Source organism: Mirounga leonina, unplaced genomic scaffold (assembly GCF_011800145.1).
Source record: "Mirounga leonina isolate KUSES-001 unplaced genomic scaffold, KU_Mleo_1.0 Mir_418, whole genome shotgun sequence".
NCBI classification, from domain to species: Eukaryota; Metazoa; Chordata; class Mammalia; order Carnivora; family Phocidae; genus Mirounga; species Mirounga leonina.
Genome location: NW_023270739.1, coordinates 21,327,205 through 21,343,203, shown reverse-complemented (window position 1 = coordinate 21,343,203; position 15,999 = coordinate 21,327,205). Strand labels below are relative to the sequence as shown.

At 46.0% G+C, this 15,999-nt stretch overlaps 1 protein-coding gene across 5 annotated transcripts in view; it reads left to right on the top strand.

Annotated features, from left to right (window-relative positions):
* Positions 1-578: 578 nt before the first annotated feature.
* The window catches only part of ELK3 (ETS transcription factor ELK3), a 68,166-nt gene continuing 52,745 nt past the window's right edge, over positions 579-15,999 (top strand). For 2 of the 5 annotated variants that reach the window (XM_034987796.1, XM_034987795.1), the window contains exon 1: positions 580-942. The gene's annotated coding sequence lies outside the window, so the exon portion shown is untranslated. Of the gene's footprint in view, positions 943-15,999 lie in introns of all 5 variants that reach the window. The other 3 variants (XM_034987798.1, XM_034987793.1, XM_034987797.1) reach the window with 2 other exon arrangements.

The following is a 15,999-nucleotide window of genomic DNA, read 5'->3' as shown; positions in this document are numbered from 1 at the left end:
CCCCTACTCTGAGCTCTGGCTTTTTTTTTTTTTTTTTTTTTTTGTAATCCCAGACAGGAACTGTGTGCATCCCCAGACAGAAATCGTGCCTCCTTTTCTGCACATCCAACATCTCATCCTAAGCAGTCACGTCCCCACCCACGCTAAAAGCAGCTCTGTGCCTAGAGCCACCTAACGCTGCACCCCACTCCCCGTGCCCCACTGCCCCACAACTCAGCCATTCCAGCTAACAGAAAACAGCCAGTCTAGCGGCCTCTCCGCTTCGGGCCTTCCAGCCCAGGCCAACTGGGCAAGGCGCGACCCCACTGCAGTGCCCGGCGCAGGGACCCTGCGGGCAGAGGAGGGATCCCCGGGTCCGCCGCCGCCCGGGGTCGCCACGCGCGCCCCGGTTGGGGTGGGGGTGGGGGCTGCCGCTTCTCTGGGTTTCTGGCCGAGCAGTTCCCCCCCCCCCCGCCTTGGGGAGGGGCTGCGGCCGCCCGGAGTCGCAGAGGGTCCGGAGGCTCCTCCCCTGGGGTGGCCGAGCAGGAAGCGGGGCGCGCGGCGGGCGGGGGCGCGGCGCGGTGCGGGGCGAGCGCGCGGGGCGCAGGCGGCGGAGTATGCGCGGGCCTCGGCGGCCAGCCCCGGCGCACAGCCGCGGCCGGGGAGCGCGGCGCGGGGCGGAAAAGCCTGTTTACACAGACTGCACACCGCCTGGGGAATAATGCAGTAAAGGAAGTGAGCCGGCTCGGCCTGACTGCTCCAACTTCCTGCTCTCACACACACACCAGAGGAAAAAAAAAGAGGAGCGAGAGAAAGAAAAAAAAGGGGGGAAAAATCAGGATCTCATTACAAGAGCAACAGACCGTCTGCAGACGCCTGTCAGCATGGAAAGTCGGGGGCTTTCGCCCGGTTCCTCCTAGAAATTCCCCCGAAGAAGGATCTTGAAAGCTCCCCCACATCTGGGTAGGTAGCAGGGTTTCTGCCTGTTGCTCGGACAGTTGCAAAGTTTCGTCGGGGTGCTTTTTCTTTCTTTTCTTTGGCTCGGTGGGGGTGGGGCTGGTGGGCGCCGCGGGGTGGGCTGCGGCCCTGGGGAGGGGGCGCCGCGGGGATGCTCCAACGCCCGCGCCGCCGGCCCCGCTGGAGCTCCGCGCCGCGTCCGACCCTGCGCCGGCGGCACCCTGCCCTGGGGCTGTGCTGCAGCTCGGAGGAGGGGGCGCGCGGGGGGGGGGCGGGGGGGGGGGCACGGTGAGACTTAGGGTCCCTGGGAGGGACGGCGACGGGGCAGACTGCGTGCCTGGATGCTGGACCACCGCCGACCTTCCAGCTGGGGCCGGGACTCCCCTGGGGTGGCAGTGGGCACCGATGCTCCGATTCGGGGAGAGAACGAGGGTGGAGGGGGGAAGCCGAGGGCGTAGGGAGCGAAGACGCGGGGCTGGGGGCCGCGTCCCTTCTCGTTCGGCAGGTGACCCCCCACTCCCACCCCCGCCCGGGTCATCGCCCCCAGGCGCACGCCCAGGTGGACCTTTAAAAGCCAGCAGAGTCCTTACTGGACACGATTTTGGCGAAGGACCGGGCAGCAGACGGTCTGGGAGCCCCCAGCTCTTTAGGAAGGGGCTCTTCAGCTTGCAACTGAATGTTGGCCTGTAATGCTACTGTAACTTTTGGGCGGAGGAATTAAAATTTTGGAGAGTTAAAAAAGACAAATAAGAGGGCTCAGTTTTGTTACAGTTTTCTGAACCGAATCATCCTGAGGACAGGCTGCATTTAGGTGGCGGGTGGGGGTGGGAGTAAGAAATGTTATTTCAGAAACTGCAAAAGGGGCTTTTTAGAAAAAAAAAAAACAACGAGTGTCGGGAGAGTTTCTGGCTTGTCTGGAAACGGCAAGACTAATTGCCATGCGCTTCCGCTTTGAAACTGGCAGCCGACAGCATCTTGAAAATGACTCACTAGAGGAGCTCACAAAGAAACTGGTTTGCTCCTTCTCAGGTTTATGTATTTGCGCCTTTTACAGTTTCCTTTGTAGTGTTCGAGGGGTCCCCCGCCCCTTCCCCGCCGGCCCCCTCCTACCCTCCCGCGTTTGGAAGCCCCTGGCCAGTCTTTAACTACCCCCAGCACCCCCGCCGGAGGGGGGCTGGGGGAGGCTGAGTTGTTGTTGGAGTTGGCTGGGGAGAGGGTTTACAGGGATTCTGCTGCTGCAGGGGGAAAAAGTGCCCTGAATTTTCCACTGGCTGCTGCAGGAAGAGAGAGCCCCTTTAGTCACTGCTAAGTAATGTCTGCACACACACCAACTAATCTCATTAGGAGTTTCCGCTGCTCGGCACAGGAGGGGTTTTGTGCAACCACTGTCAGCCCCGCGGGGGGGGGGGGGGGGGCGGGCGGGCGGTGCGCTGCAGAGGGACACAAGTCACCGCTTTATTTACTTAGAGGTGCAGCTGCCCGACAACCTTTTTCAGGGCAGTATCTTGAAAACTTTAAAGTCAGTTGGGCCATTTTGGATTTCAGACTTAAAGGTTTTTCTTTCCTGGTTGTGCGTACGGTGTGTGTGTGCGTGTGAAGTTTCTATTGCCCAAGCAGCTCAGACACCCCCATCCTCTCTCATCTGTGCTTGTGTCTTTGTTGGAGGGGGCCCCGGGGGGGTGAGGGAGCCAGAGGAGGTGAGAAACTAAAGCGTGTTCCAGGCATCTATTAATGAGCTCAAATCGATTTCTGAGCCTTATTGCTTTATTGCCAAACAAAATGCCCTCTGATCTCTCTCCCTTTTTCTCTGTCTGTGGCACACATTTATTTGGGATAGGTCAGTTATGAGTTTCAATTTATGGGGATTATAAAATTACAAATTGTGTTAGGAGGGCATGTGGGTCAGACAGTGAAGAAGACTGTCCATAAGTGTTTTTAGAGTTTCCGGTAATGATCCTGCCTACAAAAACCCTGATGGTCTTTCTATGCCAAATATAGCAAAGGCCTTATGGCCTTACCCTCCCCCCCTTTTTTGAACCTTTAAATGTTGGAAATGTGTAGAGTTGCTTAAAAGGGTAAGGAATTTTAAGGAACCTGAATGGAACTGTGGGGTTCCTGTATTGACAAGGACATGCTGCTTGAGGACATACTCTTTTTTTTTTTTTTTTAAAGATTTTATTTATTTGAGAGAGAGAGAATGAGCGAGCATGAGCAGGGGGAAGGGCAGAGGGAGAAGCAGACTCCTCGCTGAGCAGGGAGCCTGATGCCGGGCTCGATCCCAGGACCATGAGATCATGACCTGAGTTGAATGCAGACACTTAACCGACTGAGCTACCTAGGCTCCCCAAGGACATACTCCTGAGGGGTTTTGAGGTGTTGGTATTTCTCTTCTGGTGGCAAAGCATGTGCAAAAAACAGCCCACCCAGGGTGTGAGTCAGTGGACATGAGTACAGGATGTCCCTAACACAGCTTGGCACAGAGTAGATGCTCAGTAAATTGTTGCATTGAAAGCTATGGGTAGGATCACAGCACTTATGACAAATAGATAAGAAAAAAAACTTTCCAGATTGCAGGAGAGGCCCCTTTGAGTGAACTACAGACCAGTTTGGATAAACAGACTTTGGGGAGTAATTTTGTCCCCCAGGTCACATTTGGCAATATCTGGAGACATTTGGTTGTCATAACCAGAGGGGGTGCTCTTGGCATCTAGTCCGTAGAGAGTTAGGCATGCAGCTACACATCCAACAAGGTACAGAACAGCCCCGCCCCAATAGTTTTCCAGCCCCAAATGTCAGTAGTGCCCACAGTGAGAAACTCTTACTCACATTAACGATGATGATGATGACTCTTTTACCTGTATCCATTCAATGAATAGGACATTTACAAATTGTCAGTTGCACTTTTCTGCCACATATGTAACACTGTGCATGAATTTTCTCTCCCTCGCTCTCTCTTCTTGGTCAGTAATATGCCATAGAATGACATTTAAATGATGAATTGTGATGGTTTACCTTTTTGAGCTAAATTAGACTCTCTGAACCTCACTTACTTGGTACTAATGCTTTTCAGACTAGAATATCAATCGTCCAGATACAGGAGAGCAGTGATTTTTTTTTTCAACCCCATTTGAATTTTGAAGTTTCTTAAAACATTTATTAAAGATCTCCTCTTCTTATTTAAAAAAATTAATAATTTAAAACTGCTAATATACAGTAAATGTAACTCTGAGATCATATTTTGAAATTTATATTTGTAGTAACTTTTTGGAACTTGAATCTTTTCCTGAAATTGGTTTTAAAGTCCTTCCAGTCAGTGCATATAAATCAAAATAGTCCTTTCTTAGTTGTCAGATACTGGGTTTTGTGTGCTTTGTGCTACCCAGTTGTGTTTATACATCTATCTGATTCAAAACCCCAATGTTGCAAAACATTACCTATTGACAAACCCACAACTAAAAAAAAAAATTATCCAAGGATGTGACTTCCTGGAGTAGAGTCCTTTTCTTTGGGGGGGGGGGTGGGGGGGCTGATGGTGAATTACTGCTTCTGAATTAATGGCTTTGCTCCTTTCCAGTCCTAGAGAATGATTCAGCCATCTCCCTGTTCCCCCAGAACTGGGGTTCCTCATTAAACTTTAAAAGCAGTGGGTTCTCTGTCTGTTTGGCTGCACTCTGGGTGCAGGCAGCTGGCTTCTGCGCCTTCCTAAGGGCCTGCTCCCACCTACCCACCTACCTACACACACACACACACACACACACACACACACACACACACCACACACACGAGCACATGGGTCATTTGAATGAAAGCTGCCACTGCTGTCAGATTTTTCTGTATGTTTCAGGCAAGAGCTTTTTATATCCTGGTTATCCATAGCTCCCCTTTATCTTTGTAGGTTGATTTATAACCTCTTTGAGATTGCACTAGCCTGACCATATTTTCTAAAGGTTAGGTAGGTTTTTTTCTGTTTTGAAAAAATATTAATGTGAATCATGTTAGGAAGATTCAGAAAACCACGAAGAAAAATATAAACCTCTCCCGTAATCCCACTGTCAACATTTTGGTGTGTATTTTTTCAGTCTTCTAGAATGTGTGTGCGTGCACACACACACACACGCACACACATAAAACTTTTCATTGGAGTCACACTATACTTCGTTTTGTAACTTATTTTTACTTAACATACCATGTAACACATTTTCAAAACTAGTACCAAGACTAAAGTTACTGCACATAGAGCATGCATTTATTGATCTAATAAATGTGTTGACTCAACAGTAGATTGACATAATTTTTTACATGGACTTGTTCAGTGTTTGTGTCTCTGTGGCCCCAAGTAATGTTCTAAGAATGCTGACCTCGTAGAAGACTGAATTCATATGTGCTGTGAAATTTGGGATTTTGATGAGTTTCTCTATGATTTAAGAATGAGTCATGATTTGCAGTAGAATATCAAGATGTAGTAACAGGAAGTCCAGGGCACTACACATCAAAGTAGAATGTTAGATGATGAAAAAGAGAAGCTAGGTTAAACCGAAAATGTATCTTGAACTTTATAAGGTGGGAGGAAGTCGCCTCTTGTACATTGTGACAATTCTTAGTTGTTGCTGTTTCATTTTATATCCGGAGAGTTTCCAAACTTTGAAACTGATGTTTTCAATGCCTTTTCAGCTCAAGATGACTATTGCCCATGTCCAGTTTGAATTAAGATCATCCAACTTTTTGGTTGAAATCGTGGCAGAGAGACTATGGTTTTGTGGCACAAAACTCTGGTTTTGCCACTTAAAGTGCTGCCCCAGTAAATGGAATTATTAGTGTGTGTGTGTGTGTGTGTGTGTAACCTTCTGTTAATGAATCCTAAAGGCCTTCAAAAATGGTAGATCAGTCTTTTAAGTAATTGCAGAAATTTGACTCCTACCTATAACCAAAATAAAAATGGCCTTCATCCGTTACTGGAAACTTAATGTATGTGTCAGCAGTTTATTTTTTTATTTTTATTATTTTTTTAAAAGATTTTATTTTATTTATTTGACAGAGAGAGAGAGAGAGACAGCTAGAGAGGGAACACAAGCAGGGGGAGTGGGAGAGGGAGAAGCAGGCTCCTGGCCGAGCAGGGAGCCCGATGCGGGGCTTGATCCCAGGACCCTGGGATCATGACCTGAGCCGAAGGCAGACGCTTAACGACTGAGCCACCCAGGCGCCCCAGTGTCAGCAGTTTAAAAATAAACCTTGACTTGGTCATTTCAATAAATTGTAATTTGGCTTGGATTGCCACCAGGAATTATTAACTCATCGATTATGTGTTTTAATTTGTATTTCCTGGAAAGTAATTATTATAAGAGTTAATATGGGATTATTTTATAATTTGTCTTCGAGACTTATTTGTATATTTTTAAAGAAATTAAGATGATGGTTTTACTAATATATTCTAATTTGAGTTGGACTAAAATTAACTTACCTGCTCTAAAAAGAGCCTCTAAAGCACATGGTATCATAGTATTTTTAAAACTACCATATCTAAGAATAATTCCTAATTTTCCATGTATAAATGTGGAAATGATGGGGTAGGTATAAAACACACTTATCTAAAACATGACTTCTCTTAGACTGAGGTCAGGAATCCTTTAAGCAGTAGAACAAGGAATCTGAGACCCTTGATGTCTTTTTTTTTTTTTTTTGTAATTGAAGTATAATTTCATACGTGGAAATGGACAGATACTCAATATTTTTGTGTACACCCATGGAATCCCCACCCCTTACCTCCAAATAGAGATTATTTTCATCACCTGAAACATTCCCTAGCTATTTCTTTTTATTATGGCAATTTCATGATTCTACCATGTAGGTTATTAAACCCCAGAACACCTTGATAAAATACTGCAGTATTTTTATTTAATCTGCTTGATTAAAAACAAATCATCAGAATGTGGGGATTTCCTCAGCAATACCATAGGAGGAAAAAATCCCTTCTACATTATTTAATACTGTATAAGCTAACCCAAAGTAATATGTATGCTGCAGAAAAGAGCAGTTGTGTTGAGGGGCTATCTCTTAACCTTCCTGAACCTCAGTTTCTCTGGCTGGATGGTGAAGTGATTGAAGTGTAGAGGCTGGGATAATCCCTTTCAAGTCAAAAGTTCTATTGTACTACTATTTTGGAGTGAGGAACTTGAATTCTTCTAAGAGTTGTGAAAACGTGATGTGAATTTTTGCTGTCCTCCCCAGACAGCCAGCTTTCAGGCATATACAACAATTTAAGCGACGTATTTTGTGGTGGGAAAAGGGGTTCCCCATAAATTTCCCCTTCAATCCCATTCTGGCCCCTTGTCGAATAAGGAACACTCGAGGGAATGTTGCTATTCGCTGCCGTGCTTCATTTCCTCCTTTTTGTAAGGTTTGTGACAAGCATCACTCATTTCTAATGGCCCACAATTGCCTCATTCTTGGGGACACCAGTGACTGTCTCTGGATTGGATGCTGAGTAGGCCAAGAAAAGATTTTGATCACCAGGTTCAGTCCCTGTTCCTTCCTTTCTATAGTCTTTGAAAAGGCTCTCCATCCTCCACTGCTGTGTCTGTGCTTGGTCCCTCATTCCCTCTGGCCTTCTTCAGTCCCTTGTCTGCCCACAAGCTAGATTGGTCCTTTAAACACAGGTCTGACAGTGTCACACCTCAGCTTAAAATCTCCCAGCGGCTTTGGCCAGGGTAAAGACCAAAACCCTCTGTGTAGGCTGCATGCTGTGATTTGGGCTGGCCACCCTGGCTTTTCTTCCATTCCTCACAGGTGTCCTGTGCCCTTTGGCTTTTCCAAATGCTCTTTTCTCCTGAGAATTCCCTTTCCTGCCCCTACTCCCATCGATTGTGCTCACTCTCCTTGGCTAGTTTGTGGCCATCCTCCAAGGCTCAGCCTTTGCTGGGCCCCCAGGCTGGTACTCTGACCGTCCTCCAGTCATCCGTCCCAGCCTTCAGAGCCCCTGCCATATTTATTAACAGGTTTCCTCTGTACCCTCTCCAAATTCTCCCTCTCCAGATTCTCACTATCCAAACACAGGTACTAAACAGTTTGAGATCTCTATTTCCAGAGATAGGGCTGGTGTCCCTCATTATTCCTTAATATTCATTATCCCAAACTCAGGAACCAAGTAGAGTTGATAGCCCAGCCTCCCTTGTTATCCAAAGCCTCTGCCAAACCCTTGAATCCATTAGACTCGGAGTGTGAGAGGTACCTGCCCACGGATGCGTCATGATGTGTTTCACGTCTGTCTCGGCCCTCAGTCTGGAAGCTCCCTCTGGGCCTGCTCTGTTTTTCTCATCCCCATATTTATCCCAGCACGTTGTCCAGTACCTGGCATTTATTGAATTATAAACAATCTGAAGGGGGAAAGCTTGCCGTTGGACATGATAAAGCACCTCATTACCATGCATAAATCCAACCCTTTGCTAGATGGTGAATTACTTGGATTAATAAGAGGCCTATCTCTTGGTTAAATCATAAAGACAGCCAGGAAGAGCCTCTATAAGAGATGTAATTTTCCAGAATTTTTGTCCAGACTTGCAAGAACAGTAGATGTACAGAAACAAGTTTGTTAATATCTGAGAGGACAAACATCAGCCTTGTTGCTACCAGTGTTATACTGGGAATGGTTGGTTAACAGTTAAGTAATTCATAGGTCAGTGCAGCTTGAAAGGATCTTGATGTGAAATTCTTTCCATGTTAAAACTGATCATTCTAGAGCAACTAGCATTGGTCTTTCATCAAGACTTCAATTGACCAAGTTTTCGTAGTTCCTTTGGGCTGCATTCCATAGTATTTGCTGTTAAAAGTCCTTCACTTATACTAAAACCTGTGTGTAGCTTTTGTCTGTAACTTCTTGTAATTAATGAATGATGTTTCTGATTGATTTCTGATTGATTTTGAGAATAACGAAAGACTCTGTGTATTTGAAAGGATGACTGACTAATATCTACATTGTTTTTGGTGAAGGAGGGCTGGGTCCCCTGTGATTTTCAGCTGGGTTTTGCCAAAGAGTAGTTTGTTGATAGTCAAACCTTGATTTACCAGAATGTATGATTAAGCGGATTTCTCTCCCTGCATTTCACTGTCAGAAGAGAGAGCGTAAAACAACAACAAAACAAGCCCAGAATTTATTCCAGGATGTGCTCAGGAATTCTCTGTAAGAATTAAACAGCAAGGATTCTCTTACACTGTCTGCATCTGTAAGTTCTCATCATTCTCAGAATGATGATCCTAAGGCCCAGGAAGATCAGAATGCTCGATTAAGCGAGAAAAGGGGTATATAGTCAAACAGTTTTCTAACACAGTTAAGAAGAGCACTTCTCTGGTTCATACTCAGTGAACTGGAAATGTAATCTCCCCACTTTCTCCTTGTTGGAGTTTGGAAGGTTTTCCTTTCAAGGCTAAAATATAAGCCCTGGTTGTTGGAGTTCATTTGAAAGTGAAGAAGATAAGCATTGACAGGTGTGTGTGTGTGTGTGTGTGTGTGTGTCTGCATACGTAGGCGACAAGAGGAATGCGTGAGTCGAAGAGAGTGGGACAATGTGATCTCACCGTTTGCTCCTCCTACATCCAGAGGGGCTGTTCTCATGGAGGAATTGAGCCCTAAGAGAGAGGATGGGAGCATAAGGGAACATTTGCTAAACTTCTCACCCAAAAGAACCATTATTTCACTGTGAGAACTCAGAGAAAACTTGAATATTAAAAAAAAAACAATTTATAGGAGAGGAGAAAGTGGAGATTGCTAATTTCAGCAAGTCCCATTAAGAACACACAAGAAGGGAGCAAACCTTTTGGTAGTACTTGGAAGAGCATATCTGGGTGCAGTACTTCCTTGTGCTCGTACGGTTTTGTGTTTTGAAATCTTCTGGAATCTGGAATCCATGTGCGTTGGTAGGGAAGTTATTTCTGCTAATGTCTCTGCCTGTTTTCCAAGACCTAGAAACTGATCACTTAGACCAGAAGGTGTTGGGTGGTAGAACATTGCTTTTTATTTTTATTTCATTTTTTTCTTTTTATTTCATATTTTCATTTTAAACGAACATCTCCAAATTCTCCAGGTGACATTCTGAGTTCAGGATTGGAACGGATTAAACCCCAGGCAGAGACATGTCGTCACATCTTGTGCTGAGCCCCTAGTGGAGGGCAGGAATGCCTGTCGATGGGCCAAGCCCATCTTTGATAATCGAGGCAAAAACATCACTCAGTCAGCCCCTCAATATTCCCTGACCTTTGCTTAATTCACTTCTTTGGATGCTTTAGTGCATTTATGATACTTGGATAAATTGAGCAACTTTGAAGAGTGCTAACATTTTCTTAAAGTGAATTATTTTTATTATAAATGCATATGCTGTTAGAAGATGCCTTGAATCAAACAAATGTCCCGAGTACACTGGGGTTCTCCAAAGCTCAGAGTCACTGCTCTTAAATAAGAGCATTTCCCTGCTTTGATTTAAATCAGAGCTGAACCACAAGAACAGCATCCTCTGCCAGCCTTAGCCACATCCTTTGCCTTTTTTTTTCTCTTAACCTAAATATTAAGACCTAATTTGTCTTCAGGAAAAGTAGAAACTTTAAGACCTTGACATAGGGCGCCTGGGTGGCTCAGTTGGTTAAGCGACTGCCTTCGGCTCAGGTCATGATCCTGGAGTCCTGGGATCGAGTCCTGCATCGGGCTTCCTGCTCGGCAGGGAGTCTGCTTCGTCCTCAGACCCTATCCCCTCTCAGGTGTTCTCTCTCTCTCATTTTTTCTCTCTCAAATAAATAAATAAAATCTTAAAAAAAAAAAAAAAAAAAAAAAGACCTTGACATAGAAGACCAGACATGCTCCAGAGGATGAAAATGTAAAAAGGGTGACTTTCTTTAGCAAGGGGGAAAAGATCCTCTAAAGCAGGATCCAGCTGTTGTTTCTTTAGTTATTATTATTTTTTTTTTACAGTTAGTATAGTCTTGTGGAACAATTATTGGAAAAGTGGAGTATCACGTTGTAGGAGACATTTCAGGAAATGGTCAAGCCACGTTAGTGGACAGCAGATTCCCGGATGGGAAGTAAGGGCCATGAGGACACTTTGGGGTGTGTATCAGCCATTTGATGCTGATGCACCAACAGCCAGTCTTTTCCCTCAGATGCTGTTGCAGGCTTCTCGAGGGACATAGGCGTGCACATTAGCCAGACACCAATGAGGAAGCCATCGGTCTTCCACTTGGCGACTGTGTTCATGTTCTTTTGTTCACTTATTCAGTGCATTGTGGGGGGTTAGTAAATAGGTTTGAAATACAAGGCATTGGGAGAGTTTTGAAATCACTCTCTATTTTTGCACCGGTTGTCTTAGAAATAACTGTCCTCACCATGAACACCAAGGTATTTTAAATGTGCTCCCCTTACTGTAGTTGGTCGACAAGTCGGGCTCGATTTTTTTTTTTTTTTTAAAGATTTTATTTATTTTTTAGAGAGCGAGAGAGAAACAGCATGAGAGGGGCAAGGGTCAGAGGGAGAAGCAGGCTCCCCGCCGAGCCGGGAGCCCGATGTGGGACTCGATCCCAGGACCCTGGGATCATGACCTGAGCCGAAGGCAGACGCTCAACCATCTGAGCCACCCAGGCACCCCCGGGCTCGATTTTTAAATAGACATTTGGTGGAAAATGAGATGCCTTTTGTGCGCCACTTTACCCTTCCGCCATTATATTTTTGCCTCGTGTGAAAAAGAACTCTGTGAGAAGTTATTGAAGTTTAGAAGAACCCCTGCATTTGGTACCGTAATCACCACATGCAGCAAAAGGCACAAAAATGTGAGAGAAACATATGCATGTGGAGACAGTAAAACCATAAAAGGGCTGGCCTACCTTCACTACTTGAGATGCAGCTAAAATCCCCCACAGGTGTCCACCACATGAGCAGGTGATGACATCTGGAAGACTGCAGCGTCACTGTTTTTTATAGATCCCTTGCAAAGTGAGTATATTATACCAGATTATGTAAAAATGTTGATGCCTCGCATTTGCATTTCCTAAACCGTGAAAGAGTTCTGCTGAGAAGAGCACGGAAGGAAGGAAGGCGCAGCTGAAGTGCCCACAGAATGTAGAAGCCCAGAGGAGTCCATTTCCTTGCTTAGCTAGCCGTCCGTGGGAGGCGGCACTTTGTACTTCTCAACAACCTCTACAGAAGATGTCCCAGGTACCAGCAGCTCCTAACCATGTTTGCAGCAGTACCGTGTAGAGCAGGACCCAAACACGAGCTCGTGTCCATATAAGCCCGCTGAATCTGGACCTTTCCAGGAGCCATCACATTTTGACATATGTTAAATTTCAGAAAAAGGAAAAGGTTTATCTTATTATGAGCCATTCATAAATCAGCAGCTCAAAAATGCGTTTTTTTGTTTTTGTTTTTTTTAAGATTTTATTTATTTATTTGAGACAGAGAGAATGAGAGACCGAGAGCATGAGAGGGAGAAGGGTCAGAGGGAGAAGCAGACTCCCTGCCGAGCAGGAAGCCCGATGCGGGACTCGATCCCGGGACTCCAGGATCATGACCTGAGCCGAAGGCAGTCGCTTAACCAACTGAGCCACCCAGGCGCCCCAAAAATGCGTTTTTTAATAAAGTTTTAACACTGATCATATGCTCCTAAAGAACATCATGAGATCAGCTAACGAGTATCCTTTTTCTCTTAAGGTGGTTTCAGTAGATTTACCCCAGGAGGGAAAACTAACTAAAAACTAACTTTGCCGGGAGTGCTGCATGGGGGCAGTTTTCTTCGGGGACTTAACCATCTAGAAGTGATGGAAGAGATGATACTTTATCGTTTTAAGTTCTACAGAAGAGTCGAGAGAAGTTTCTCTGGGAAGACAAGGACTTCTCTCCCTCTCTGGGCCACTACTACGGCCATGAAGGAAAGCTGGAGGGAGAAGGTCAAGGGTTCCTAAGATTAGTAGCCTGATGTGTCATGCACGCATGAGAAGCAGCCCCTGGGGAAGAGAGACGTGTTCTAATGCTCGTAAATGAGGTAGAGGGACTGCATCGAGCATGGGCAGCCCGGGGGACCCGCGGTGGCCTTGGTAGGACAGGGGAGCAGAACGGTCACACAGGAGAGCGATTTGGAGGGACAGGAGATGTGGGCCACGAGGAAAGGCTCTGTACCTTTCCCGGGGGGTGGGACTAGGGGGGTAGGGTTGCAGGGCAGATGCTGGAGGTGGCCCAGCCCGGGAAGGGGAAGGTGCACAGATGGTTACCTTTCTGGCCGGAAGTGCCCAAAGCTGTGGCAGGACTGGGATGCTGAGCACAGCTGTGCAGATTTCCCGGTCCCCGGGGTCCCTTGGGAATCCTTCTGAGAGGAAGAGATGGTGTCGCTGCCCACACCTGACCCCCCCCGGGCCTCCTTCCTCCCCCACCCCGGCGTCCGCTCCGTGTGTGTGCACAGGTGTGAGAGACACAGGGAGGACGATGTCGGTGATGCTGCGGGCGGGCGGCATTTGAGGAACGGCCCCGGGAGGAAGGGCCCTCGGGTTGAGCAGAATGTATTGCTGGTTGCCACTGATGGAGGAGAGCGGTGTCCGGATTTTTAACTGGAAGAGCGAAGATGTGAATTTTCTTTGACGAAACGTGTTTTATCTTGCATTTTTTTTTTCTAATGTTTCCACTGGGTGGTGCTGCGGGAATTCCTACCTTTTGCCTTGGATCTACCCTTCCCAGAAAGACGCCTCTAGAGCATAATAGGAGGAAGTCCTGATTTAGAAAGATTTTACAGTTTCAACACAATAGAAGGGTTTGGAGGATGCTCTGGCAGGAAATGTTTTAGTTTCTGGATGTGGAAAATCCACCATCATTTTGTATCATGCAGAAGTTTTCTTACTGTGCCGGGTATAGACTTTTTGGCCTTCACCGACTTCTTATTCTTTCAAGTGCATCTGAGAGATTATGGTTTCATTCTAGTGGAGGCAGTATGTGAGAGTTCCTTCATTTTTGATTTTTGTAAAACTATCGTAGCAAAGTGAGCAAACAAACATTTCCTGACGTTAAGGCAACCATCGGTTTAAAAAATACCTCTGTGAAGGTTTGATTTGAAGCTGAAGGCATTGTTCCATTCCCGTTTTAAAGAGCATTTGTGCAGGGCTTTGACCAAAAGGATAACTTGGATTTTTATTTTCAAAATCCTCGTACAGTTTTTCAGTCTGATAGCACTCCTGTACGGAGGAGGAGAGGGTTGGCCTTATCCCTGTTTTACTGATAAAGAAATTGAAACAGAGAGAAGTTGACCTCCCAGCCTGAGCTCATGCAACTCTTGAAGTTGCGTGCGGCTGCGATGGGATTTATGTTCCGATTTCCAGCTTTCCCCCTTGTGCACAGGATCAGGTTTTTAAAATATGAATAGTACAGAAGTTTAGGTAAAAGATTTTTCATTCAAAGGCCTACGAAATAGAAGAATCACGGGGAGTATGGGAGGGGAAAAAAAATACCCACTGGGACTGAGGGAGCTCATCAAATGGAAGCTCACATGTCGGGACCGTTAGCAAGATTTTTCAGTAAGTTGTGCTGAATGCAAGACAGCGTTTTGTTTTCGTGTGCTTGTCACGGTCCTCCACAGAATCCCAGACATTGTTCCCTTAGAACCCGAAACAACAGGGCCTCCCCGGAGGTGTTTGTTTTTAAAGGGACAATTCTGAGCTCCTGCCCGGGGGCACGTGCTGTGCTGGGTATTGTCATGTGGTTTTCGGGGGGGTTCCCAGTCTGTCCCTATTCGCAGGTGAAGTGTCGCCCATGATTCCTTCTGCTGTTAGAAAAGCATGCAGGCTTTGGACCGTGTCTCCGGAGCAGGCTAGGTCTTTCGCGTTTCTTTTCTTGACTTTCATCCTCTTGTTCTGCTGCTCTCTGTGCCCACACCGAGCAGCAGGATGGTCTCTCTCGCTGAAGGGGAGCTAAGGGACAGAAGGGACTGCTTCTCATGCCTTGTCTTCACAATCAAGAGTCAACCTTGATTTATTTAGCGTGGATTGAACCTGGAGCATGTCTAAGCCAACATACAGATCTTTTTAAAGATTTTTTTTTTTTTTAATTTGAGACAGAGAGAAGGAGAGAGAGAGAGCACATGAGAGGGGGGAGGGTCAGAGGGAGAAGCAGGCTCCTCGCCGAGCAGGGAGCCCGATGCGGGACTCGATCCCGGGACTCCAGGATCATGACCTGAGCCGAAGGCAGTCGCTTAACCGACTGAGCCACCCAGGCGCCCATATACAGATCTTTTTAAAAAGAGAAATTGGTTTAAAAAAATGATGGTGGCATGGGTTCACAGTTTCTTTCTTAAAACAGAGCCAGTTGGAATAACTGGAGTCACAGATGAGGCAAAGTCCGAAATGAACGAGGAAATTTCCTGATTTGATTCGTAGTGGGAATGTGACCTCTCCCCCTGAGGTCAAATGAGGCTTCTCTCTCAGAAGCAGCGAAGTGGGCATATGAGAAATGAAGCCTCTGCTGGAGGAACTGAGTGTGATGATTAAGGACCTGGACTTTGGAGCCAGATGCCCCCGGATAGGAGTCTCTGTCCACATTACTCCTGCGACCACGAGCATCTTATTTCACCTTTCGAAGTCATGACGTCCCCATGGAGTATTAAATTTAGATGCGTATCAAACACTGAGCACAAGGCCTGGTACATAATAAATGCTCATCAAATGTTCGCATTAAAAAAGAAAAGCTCCTATTTAAAAGTAACAGATTTTTTTTTGGGGGGGACAGGTTTCAGCCGTTTTCTTGAATTCCATGCAATCTCAGTATTTCTGGTCAGGGAGGACATACCTCACATTTCCTTTAGAATAGAGCTCTTTATTTGAGATTTATAAATTAATTTCAGTGTTTTACAAATCCTGTTGAAATTATATGTATTTTGCATGAGTTTACCTCCCCCACCTCTAGAGAATTTCAGATTCTCTAAAGAGTCTGGACCAAACAAGGGAAGAAGATACTACCCTGGGGATGTGATTGTGTGTGTGTGTGTGTCCTCTGTATGTAATTATATGCTTTAAGTTGACTCTATGAGATTGTGGGTATTTGGCTGTTTTGGA